The 12215-nt window shown below is 30.7% G+C and overlaps 1 long non-coding RNA gene across 2 annotated transcripts; it reads right to left on the bottom strand.

Annotated features, from left to right (window-relative positions):
* Nucleotides 1-5470: 5470 nt before the first annotated feature.
* LOC143056982 (uncharacterized) lies at nt 5471-11296 on the bottom strand. Of its 2 annotated transcripts, none has more exons than XR_012972585.1 (2): nt 10890-11296; nt 5471-7828 (listed from the first exon to the last, which is right to left on the bottom strand). It is a non-coding gene; the product is annotated as an uncharacterized LOC143056982 (long non-coding RNA). The 2 variants fall into 2 exon arrangements; XR_012972586.1 differs by lacking the exon at nt 10890-11296 and adding an exon at nt 10266-10455.
* Nucleotides 11297-12215: the final 919 nt, after the last annotated feature.

Genomic DNA, 12215 nt, shown 5'->3' with positions numbered 1-12215 from the left:
ATCTTATTTTCATCAAGATTAAATGTTTCCCCTAATTCATTGTTCTTAGAATATAAATTTTTGCATGGTCAGCATCTTAAGGTTTGTGTAAAGCAGTGTTCTCCCCAGATATTTCATTTAGCATCAGGGGAAATTGAAATTACATTTCGTTTCCAAAAATTAGAGCATCACATCCATAACATAATTTATAAGAAAACCAATTCAGATAGCAACACATTTAAGATTATAGCATCACATTACCATGATGTTAAAAGGTCATGGTGGTGAACGCTGTAACAGTCAGTTTGAATAGAACTGTTTATGATAAGTCAAAGGTATTTGGTATGCAGTTGTATTGACTGAATGTTTTGCACAGAATTGCATAGAAATATCATAGATGCAAATTCTTTTGAGTGATATTTTATAAGAGATTACTTTGTAAAGAACCACATAGATTACAATAACAATTACACAAAAGATGATATGATAAAAAAGCTTGATTTATCTAATCTTCAACATTGAGTTTGTGCGGATTGATATTTCTTCAAACAGTTGATATCCCAATGGGTACTAATTGTATACTCCGTCTGGCCGATTTACCTATTTTGTGTACTTGTACAAGGCAGAAGTCACACAGCCTGCTTAAAGAAAAAAAGGCTTTTTGATTTAAATTTCATACATAAGATCATATCACACACAGTAACCCACATTTCAGCCGTGCTTGCATTTCATTTACTCTAGTACGGTACCTACCAAAATAAGAAGGTCTATTTCATATCTTGACATTTTCCTCAATATTGACACAGATGAACGGCTTCACAATAAAATATCTAACAAATGTGATGCTATTAATTTTAAAAAGTTTTTGCTTTTACTGTCATCGTGTAAGGCCATTTTGTTTATCGTGATAATAAACAGAGGAGACAGGTTTTTCGTTTACAGTTCTTTCAATATCGTGTAAAAGTATATATTTGCTTGACTTTTGTATGAAAAATGAAAATACATTCAATGCAATATTATATTGAAAGTTAAATGGTAAACCCTTTTGCACAGAAATTTTGATTGACTTAAGGTTCCGGAACAAACTTACTTTACGAATGTAGTGGTTCAAGATATTCACCTCCCTGTGATGTTTTGAGAAGGCGTGTCTGGCGTATTAAATTATACCCTGGTATCTTTAATAAATTTTCACGAAGACGGACAGGAGGATTTCTACATATCCAGGCATGGGGTAATCGTAATCAGTAATCGTAATCAGCTGTAATCGATTACATTTTGCAGTGTAATCCTATGTAATCAGTAATCATGCCATTTCTGATTACAAGTAATCGTAATGTAATCGATTACATGGCAAAAAACAGGTGTAATCATGATTACTTTTAGATTACTTTAAGATTACATTCATAAGATTACTTGATGATTACAAATCTTGTATAAATATGAAAATAGTTTTTGATAGACAAGATGAAAATAAGAAATGTAAAGCTTGAATGAAAAATCATGAAACTAGTAATCACAATGATGGGACCTTGTTTAATGTGATCATCAAGTGTTTTATTTTGTTTTAACAGTTTACAAAAAGAAATTTACTGTCCAATATTTCTTTGTGAAATTGAGCTCAAATGATAAAAGAATATGCCTTGAAAGCATTTGTTTTCCTTGATTGAAAACTTCTGATAATAACTCCAATTTCATATTAGTTTACCCAATATTTTTACATAAATACATTGAAATTCAAATGCAGAAAACATTTAGTTCCTATTTGACTTTGACGGTCGGCATAAATATATAAGCCCACTTAATTCAAAATGGAAGTTTAAACCAGGTTTCATTTATTGACAAAATTGAATGAATTTTATTTTCCATAAATTCGGGTATAATATGTGCTTTCTTATTTTTATTCTTTATTAACTTTATTAGCCTTAAGGCTCACCAGTATAAACAAGTACATTTTGTACATGTACAGTGTATACATATGGCATAAATATTGCAAACAATATGCATAGTAAACAATAGGTGACGTCAGAAGTTTCATCAATACAATAAACTGTTGCTTAATATAAAGAGAAATGTATAATCTTTCCTAAGTTACATAACTGTTTTGTGTTTTCACCTGGCAATAATTCTATTAATTTCAATTAGATCAAGTATTAAAAATTTTCAAACAAATAATGACAATCAACCACTTTTAACTTTATTTATATCATTATTAAGACAATGAAATTTTAATACCCAAGCCCACCCATTGTTTGTTTTAAAAAATGGAAGTAGTGATTAACGCCTGTAAAAACATTAATGGATGTGTCAATTATGTCCCAACAGACAATAAAACTATACTTAATTAATTTTTCCTTATTGTCAGTTTTTTTTGTTAATTAGGTAGTTGGTTACAATTTGTAGTTAAAAATAAAGTTACATCTTTTATATAGAGAAAGGACACTTGTCTATAGCTATATTATCAAATTACACATGTTACACTGTAACTGTAACTGTCTTGTCTATAAATTCTTTTAAAAGATGAATAAATTAAGGCTTTTAAAAAATGTCACCAAAATAAGCGGATAAAAAGTTATAAAAAAACTTTGATATAGCAATATACAATGTAATCATTAGTAATCTAAAGTAATCATGATTACAATAAAGAAAAGTAATCTAATGTAATCGATTACATATGAAATAGGGTGTAATTGTAATGTAATCGATTACATTTTATTAGCAAAGTAATTGTAATTTAATCGATTACATTTTAAAGTAATCAACCCCATCCCTGTACATATCCCAAAATCTTTGTTAGACAGGATATAACGACGGGTTCAATTTTATCTGCATTTAAAGTCAGACTACAAAGTAATTGTGAAACATCATATTCTAGAGGTTGCGTGAGCCAGATGTGAATTCTAAATAAATCCAATGACCTGTTTGAGTACATACAATCTAAAACTTTCATCTTACAATAGCATTAAACATTTGACTTTTCAACACTTTGTTTGGCTTTATAAATAATTTGATATGAGCGTCATTGATGAGTCTTATGTAGACGAAACGCCCGTCTGGCGTACTAAATTATAATCCTGGTACCTTTGATAACTATTTTGCACACATTTTCCTATTCCCGAACTAAAAGACAAATTGAAAGAGTTGGTCCTGGTTTGTTTCATAAAAAAGAATGGACAAAGTGGATAGTAGTATTTTGTGTAAAGAATGAAGAAATCGTTCTTCGTAAAAAATCAGTCTGATTAAAAAAAAACATTCTCTAAAACTGACGTTATCAAGATGCTTCATTTTTTGACATCATACTTGTTACGTTTGAAAGTTGACACGTGTTTTTTTTTAACAAAGAATAAACATTCAATGAGACCCAACTGTGCTTCTTTTCTTGCCGACTTGTTCTTTTATCAATATTAGGATGACTGCATATATAGGAACGTCTTATGAAAAAAGTGAAGCATTATCCTTTAAGGATGTACACCTCTGTGGAGCCAAAATTTCTAGAATTAAGCTTTTGTTTTAAATCTGATTTTTGGGTTTATATGACTGTAAACAAAAAAATTGGTGAAGAAAAAATCATATGGTGGTGTGCTTCTTTTTTTGCTACAGCCCTTTGAAAGTACCCAAATATGATGATTTTCCCATTTTTCATTAGTTTTTGCCCATTTTTGGGCTATTTTCGAAAAAAAAATCACAGTTCCACAATTAAACTTTTTTCATACTTTCAATAAAGATGGAGTGGACCAATCTGAAAAAATTTAACTTAAAAAAAAAATATAGGTAGGTGTTAATATAAGAAAGTTTTGTCATATTTTGTAAATTTGTGATTTTTCTCTGCGCATATGATATCAAGTTTTTTGTTATAAATGATTGAAAAAACACATAACTAAGTAATTTGAAAAGACAAAAGTGATATGGGATGTACATGTTTTTGGTAAAATCCTTTTTTGTACCCCTCACCTATTTTCGCAAATTTTTGGCTAAATAGACTGCTTTGATTGGTAATAATTTTAAAATTTAATAACTCAAAACAACTGATTGTAAATACCCAATATTTTCACAGAGTTTAGTTCGATTATGCTATTTATTAAATTCATTGCTATTTTCCACTTGTATCACACATTTCGGAAATAATTCCAAAACGAGATTTCAACGAGACTTAAACGTCAGAAGAATACAGCCTTAACCCCACTTTCTGCTATATAAATGATGTCAATATTTACAAACAGTTACCCGCAAAGATATCAGTTATAATTGGGAATATCTTCATTTACATTGCCATTCCCAAATGAGCACTGTTGAGGCTGACTTCATACAGGAACTTCTTAAGAAGAAAGAAAAGAAGTTAACAGTATATCTCACTAAATAATTTAACATTTGGTGACTATGTTGAACAAATCTAACAAATCGAACTAGAAATAAAGGATACAACAGATTCATTTACGACGTCCTCATATCTTGACTTACATCTACAAATTGACAATTAGGGTCGGTTGAAAACAAAACTTTACGACAAAAGAGATGATTTCAGCTTTCCAAATGTGAACTTTCAATTTCTATGTAGCAACTTTTCATCAGCGCCAGCATACGGAGTAAATATGTATACGGTATTCCCGGGCCTGTGTGTCCTATCATGATTTCCTTGATAGAGTGTTGAAGCTATCAAACCAAGAGTTCCAAATGGTGAACTCATCCCTTCGTAAATTTTACAGACGCCATCACCAGTTGGTTAACCTTTATGAAATACCCGTTTCACCGATGATAACAAATTTGTTATATGTCGTAACTACAATTCCGTTCCCTTTTCACAAACGTGACCTACATAATTAGACTTATTATATTGTCTGTACGAACATGAGCAACACAACGGGTGCAACATGTAGAGCAGGATCTGTTTACCCTTTCAGAGCACATGGTTGGGTTCGTGTTACTTAATCTGTATTTTTCTATGTTGTGTTTTGTTATCTATTGTTTGTCTGTTTATCTTGTTTTTAGCAATGGGGTTGTCAATTTATTTTTGTTTTAGAAGTTTGAATGTTCCTCTGGTAACTTTCGCCCTTCTTTTGTATACATAATTGAAAAGACTATTTTTACATTGTTCAAAAAACCATGCTTGACATCAAAAGTTAACATATGTTTGCAAATGTTTGCACCTGTCCTAAGTCAGGAATCTGATGTACAGTAGTTGTCGTATGTTTATGTAGTTCATACGTGTTTCTCGTTTCTCGTTTTTATATAGATTAGACCGTTGGTTTTCATGTTTGAATGGTTTGACATTACTAATTTGTGGGGCCCTTTATAGCTTGCTGTTTGGTGTGAGCCAATGCTCCGTGTTGAAGGCCTTACCTTGACCTATAATGGTTTACTTTTATAAATTGTCATTTGAATGGAGAGTTGTCTCATTGGCACTCATACCACATCTTCCTATATCTATATAAGCACTTTTGATCTACACTATATAACATGTATCTGTAAACTATTTATCATAAAAAAAGAAGAATGATTTAGGAATAATAAGATATATTTATTTCAAAGAAAGGACATACATTTAATAATGTACAAGACAATGCAAGTAGTGTCTATTTCAATTATAAAATCAGTGTCCAAACCATCTGATATCAGTTAATCATTTTGATTAATTTAAGTAATAGTTAATAGTTGTTCACTTGAAACGATTAACAAAATTGCATAACTCTTACATACATCTTTGACAAAAGGATATGAACTCATAGTCACTAGACATACGCATAAAATTAACAAACCATACAGATGCTTGATAAAACAAGTAACAATGCAAATCTTCATAATTGAGAAAAAAGTAAAATCATAAAAAAACTAAGAGTATCTAACCAAACGGCAAAATCAAATGATAAAACAAATGTTTTTCAACTGCGAAAACTGAGATTGCCATTACAAGTGTTATTAAATATTCAATTTAAAGACCTTCATACCTCCCAGTCTGAATTTTCAAAGGATGCATGCTTACCAAGAGATGGCTATCCTGTCGTTTCATCTAATTTCGCCTCTTTAAAATTCTAGCAATTCCCCCAATTTTTGTTTGTTTGTTACCTTGCTCTGTCTCTTTTTAATCAACTAATGATATTTGACCATCGGTCAACTGCTGTCGCCTTAACACATTTCCAATCAATGGCGTTGTCAGTTTATATTCGACTTTCGAGTTTGAATGTCCCTTTGGTATTTTTCGACTATATTTCACTGACCACGGAAACAATGCATGATTAAAACCAATAGGTCATTTGAGCCTTCAGCACTAACAATATTACAATTCTTCATTGTATTTACTTAGAAACTCATGACGAAGTGATTTATCATATTCTTACTAATCCCACGAACTGGTACATGACTTACTATCTAATTGGTATAATTTTTTTTCTTTCGAAAAGTCCCCTTACCGTTTGTCGAAAAGACATATCATATTCACATCAACTATATTAGTGCAAAACTTTGTGTTTTAAAAATAATTAAATAGAAACAACGAAATCCGTTTTTCTTATACAAAAATGGCTAAAAGCACAATATTCCATTCAACAGTTATTTACATTCCCAAAAAAGAAAGAAAATGAAGCAAACTGACAATACCATGGTAAGAAAAGAAAAAGAACAAAGACAAATAATAGTAAACAAAACAACATAGAAAACTTTTTTAAAAGACCAAAAATCATGAACCTTTAAACATATGAAATAAATTTGATAAGTTTGCTAAATACTATTTTCTTGCAGAAGGTACCGAGGTTGATGCTCCGATGCTCCACCATTCTACCGTAATAAGGAAATTTGATGCGTATGTTGTTTCAAGAGTTGTGTTGACCATAGTCACAATAAATTGTGAAAAACTCACCAGATTATTTTAAAACGATAGTTATAAATATGGCTTGGTTTAAAATGTACGCACTTTTTAGTTAACTTATTATCATTTCTGTAAGTTTATATTGAAAAGTTTCTTTTGTATTTTTCTAATAATTTTTGGTTATTCAATTATTGATTAAATCGTTTGTCTAGAATACTTTTAAAATATTAAAAATTGGAGTCTTCAACCGGCATAATGCATTATAAAAATAATAGAAAATACTAAATGAAACTTTGTTTAACCTTGCCAGGTAAATTCGCTTGTATATTTTTTTATAAATGTAGGCAATTTTGATTTTCTTCTATTGGTATTTGTTACATAATATTTTGCTTGTCACAAATTTGTATTAATCCTGTATTGATAAAAAAAAGAAAAAGGTTTTTATATTGCGGATGACTAACTAACTTCTAATAAGCCATTATTTGTCTTTCGAACTATACATTAGTTAATGTTATGATAACTTCAAATAACGCAATAGTTTCCCGTAAATTATAGGATATTTTTTATCATAAATATTCATTTGCTTTTAAAACATATATACTGTATAAACCACAACATTTTGATTACAATGATATTCACCTATCTAAAACTAATAGATAAGTTATTTGATAAGATGTCCAGAGAAGAAAGAGAAATTCTTATACACAGTTTCTCTACCACTACCTGACCAATGACGACATCTCACAACATCACCAATCATTAATGTCACCACTGCTTGCATTGATCCAGATCCATTTGCTCTCCCGCGCGCAATAACTACACTGTTTTTAACCATTTCTAAGTGTGCTCTGCCTGAATGTGGTATGAATGAGGCCATGAAGAAGTACAGTCCATTGTCAGTAGCAGTGAACATTCCAGTGTGATTGTTATACCCATTACCAATGTTTGTAATAACCCGTTCGAAGTTCAATGTTTGTGTGGAGCTTAGAGCAATTATATTGGACAACTCAGCATGAAATCCAATTTCTTTTTGTGGTAGTTTTTTCTCTTTATCTATGAAAAACAAAGAATCTCATATAACATTTTTATCAATTATATATGTTTTTACCTATCAACATTATGAAATGAAACTGCTGTTATACCAATCTTTATGTACGTCTATTTTCCCCTTGTACCTTAGATCACCACCGGTTTATGATCGAGTTCGTCACATATATAGTTTTCTACGATGTGTTTTATATATACTATTGTTTGTCTTTTTGGTCGTTTTACATTTTTTTCAATGGTATTATCAGTTCGTTAAAGAAGTTGGAGTTTGAATGTCACTTTAGTATTGTATCTTTCACCTCTTTCTTATAAATTATGAACACGGTGATATATACCTCGTCGATTTTATATCCCTGACGGAAAAGTAATGACGTATGTATTTCTTAATAGAGTGGAACTACAATACCAAAATACACAAGCAGGATACGGCTTTTTCTACGCAATACTTGACCAAATTTTTCTATTTGTACAACTGATAAATCGATTAATTTTACTGTTAATTTGTGGGCATTTTTTCGTATTCATACGAGTTTTATATTTTGAATATGAAACAACATGCAGAAGTACGTATAACGTCATTTCATTGAGAAATTCATTTGAAACGGATGGACATGAACGCGTGACATAGCTGCATTGATACTAGACGTCATTGCCTATAATTTTCGTGTATCCTATCCGTGAACTGAAAAAATTTAAAGCAGTACGATCAAAGTGAAAATGTACAGACTACGGAAAATAACCTTTATCGATATCGTTCCCAAAATTTAAAACAGTTTAAACTTTCATAACTGTTCCTATATGAAGATTATGCGGTACCAATCATTTGCTAGTTATTTGATTTCTTATATTATATATTTTAATGCTTTATAAAATGTGCGCGTCCAAAGCACTATTTCTTCAGTAATGTTAAAACCTAAACATTTAAATACTATGAATTTATAATTTCATACTAAGTTAGCCTTGAAAGTTACATAACTACACGTGGGATATAAAAAGCCAAATTATTCCACTGTCAACTGTACTTTAAGGAGTTGGAACCTTGGTTTCTTAGTTTGGTTTTTATGACAGTTATTGCACTTTTGCACTTCAAGCAGGAAGTTCAAATATGCAAAATAAAATTCACAAATATAAGTTACAAATGCCTGACAGACTTGTGAACCCCTTGCAAATGCTATTTGATAGATTTTTTAATGATTTTCGAATTGATATTTTCTACTTTTAACCGAATATGAGTTTTACTAAGATATTCTAATTGGCCCACACTAGACTTTGCATCCATCAGTTTTATAGTTTTGGAGTTGTTGATGAAGGTATAGAAATAAAGCGTAAATCAAGGAAAGCGTTTTGTACGCATACTGTTTATAAATTATAATTGTACCTGTGTTAATTAGAGTCTTTGCATGAATCTTTTTTATTTTCTGTTTGTGCATTCGCGTAAATTCTAAACGATGCAATACCTTTTTAAATCACTGGTTGGATGTCATTGTGAAACTCAAATTATACATTTTGACGAATGCTTTAGTTAATTTATATATATCAGGTAAAAAAGTAGTTTGCTGACGGGAACTATAAATAATGATATAAAAAGTATTTTAGTAACCTTGCGTTGACTAGTTTTACTCATATAATGTAAGATCAAACTAAAGGTTATTAAATGTGAGTATACAGTACAAAACAATTTCCCTTCTTCCCATAAACGATGTTGCATAACTATAAACTACAATTATTTGTATGCAAACTCTAAATAGAGTATGGAAAACTCAATTCGACAGGAGCAAATATCTGAAAGGACGAGGAATTTACATTAAAGAAGGAATACTACAAATAAAGTTGCAAACAGTTTGAGTTGCAATGTATCTCTTTGATAAGAGCTGACATGTTTGAATAACACCTGATAATACCGTACGTCCAATGCGCCAATCTGGATTAAGCCTCACCAACAACATTCAAATCCAAACCTTCCAATGCCAGGAATGCATAAATACGCCAACACTATATGAGCTATATGATCAAAATGGATCCAGACAGATTCACAAAATTAAAAAAAACCAAACCCCTTTGCCAAAAAGGAAATGTTACCTTAGGTTTTTAATGATTTTTCGATTCATGAACGTAGAATTGTAAATAAGTATATGCAATAAACAGTTAGGAAAAAATATTGAAATTTGCCCTTAGCTAATAGATTTTACCATCTCCTTTTCATTGCTTTCTTGCAATATTAAGCTTACTGTTTGTGTCATATATGTGCATATGAATGTAATCAGAATCTTCCATAGATTCTATATCCAGTATATAAAATGGTAAAATATAATTTCTTTTGGGTGTATCCATGGCAACAATCTGCATTTATTTGTTATAAAATATTGCAAAAAAAGGGGAAAAGATGTCACATAATTCCACAAAATTTGGCTAAAAGTAGAATTTCAATCGCTTGAAGTAATACCTTTTTTTCTGAAACTGTGTACATATATCATTCAGCAAATGCAAATCCAATGAAAATCATATGTCTTTCATCTCATTTTTTTAGTAAAATTGCGTCAAAAACTTCGTGTAGAAAAAAGTGTTTGTAAACATTACATTAATTTCTGGACCGATGGCCGGTCTAGCTATGAAAATACGGATTGTCAAACAGAAAATAGCCCATAGAACATGTCAAAAATAATAATCTTGATGCTCTTATAAACCATCTTTGAAGGCTAAATTAGCACTCAGCTGTCTAAAAATGAATTTTATTACACAATAACTTTCCTATTTGAAAAATCCACCGGGGCCAAAATGCGAAACTAAACTCCTAACTGTGTATTGCTACCAAATCATTTCCAAAGTACTGACTACTGATCAATTAAAAACCGTTAAGACCTGCAGTCTGTCTGCAGTGGTATAGACATAGTAAGATAAACACTTATTCTGTAATATAGCTTCTAACGATTTTGAGTCTTAACGCATCCCTGGCTTTCAAATGCTTAGGTTTTCAATATTGTCTATTTTATAGTTAAGTAAGATTATCGAAAAATATACATTACTGCTTTACTTACGTTCGGGGTGACAACTTCACATTTATCTTTACCTGTTATTGTATTTGTTTCATTGAACAATCTCTCTTCTAACATTTCCAGTTTCTCTTCCAAATGACTATCCATCGTTTTGACAAAATCAGCAAGTTTTTCCTGTGTTATATTTGATACCAGAACCTTCACTGCAGTTGTAACTCCTTTCTTTATTTCGTCATCAATATATATTTTTAACTGGGAAGAAAACTGTGAAAAATCAAGATTAGCTACTAACGGTGCATTTATTTTATCCAGTAATGGAAAATGTACACTATCATCACAACCTTGTCCCATTCCTTCGCTCCACACTAAGAAAATCATGCAATATAAGAAGATAATTAATTTTCTGTCAGCCATTTTTATGCTTATCAGAAATTATATCTAATCGATTTCTTGTCTAAAAATTAACAGACAGTCGTCACCGATAATGAATTCCAAAAAGGCTGTGAGCCAATTGTTCATGCTATCAAAAAATGAACAAAGCACTTGTTAATGAAACTAAATTTAAAATTCTTATTTGAACTGATGCCAAAATGCATTGCATGTGTAGTAAAACTGATAAGCGCTTCGATATCTCAACATATTAAAATTGAATTCATAAAGAAAAAATAGGTGTTTTTCAGCATTTCGGATTCAAAGATGTACCGAATAGGAAATGATTGATTATCACTAAATTGTTTCAAAATGAAGGAAGGGGAAGTTTGAATGTCCACGTCATGATATTTGTTAAACTGTACGAAAGTACGTTTTTTAAAAATTTCGAATCAACAACAAAAAAACGATTACACCCATAAGAAATAAACGAGAAAGTGCATAGGACGCATGCAATTAAAATGTGTGTTTTTTTTTTACAGTACTGGGTCGCAAAAAAAACCCCCAAACCCTCAGCCTTTAAGATAAACAGGTTTCTGGCATTTAAGAGCGATTATCTGATATTATTGGTTTAACCTATTTGAAAGAAATGCTTCAGTTGGCAGGGTTTGACTCATAAAAATTCAAAGTGTGTACCAAGAGTAGTCGAGTATAATGAAAGCTAGTAAAAGTCCATTTTCATTTTTATTTTTTATAAACTTATGAATATATATTACCTCAGTCCTACACTAGAATGTTAGTCAGAAAATCTCATACGGATTTAGTGAAAATACGCTAAGTATACAGGTTAAAGGATGATACACTATATAGCGTATATCAGAAGTAAAATTTGCTACATGATATGACAATAAAATCATACAATTTCACTATGAAAGTCCTTTTCAAATTTGACATCAACTGTATTATACAATGAAGTACTGGACAAAGTTGCTGTTTATAAGGAGCCTCAAAGACAGTGGCGATCATGATAT

Source organism: Mytilus galloprovincialis, chromosome 13, assembly GCF_965363235.1.
Source record: "Mytilus galloprovincialis chromosome 13, xbMytGall1.hap1.1, whole genome shotgun sequence".
NCBI lineage: Eukaryota > Metazoa > Mollusca > Bivalvia > Mytilida > Mytilidae > Mytilus > Mytilus galloprovincialis.
The sequence above is the reverse complement of the archived record's forward strand: the minus strand, read 5'-3'. Positions and strand labels throughout refer to the sequence as shown.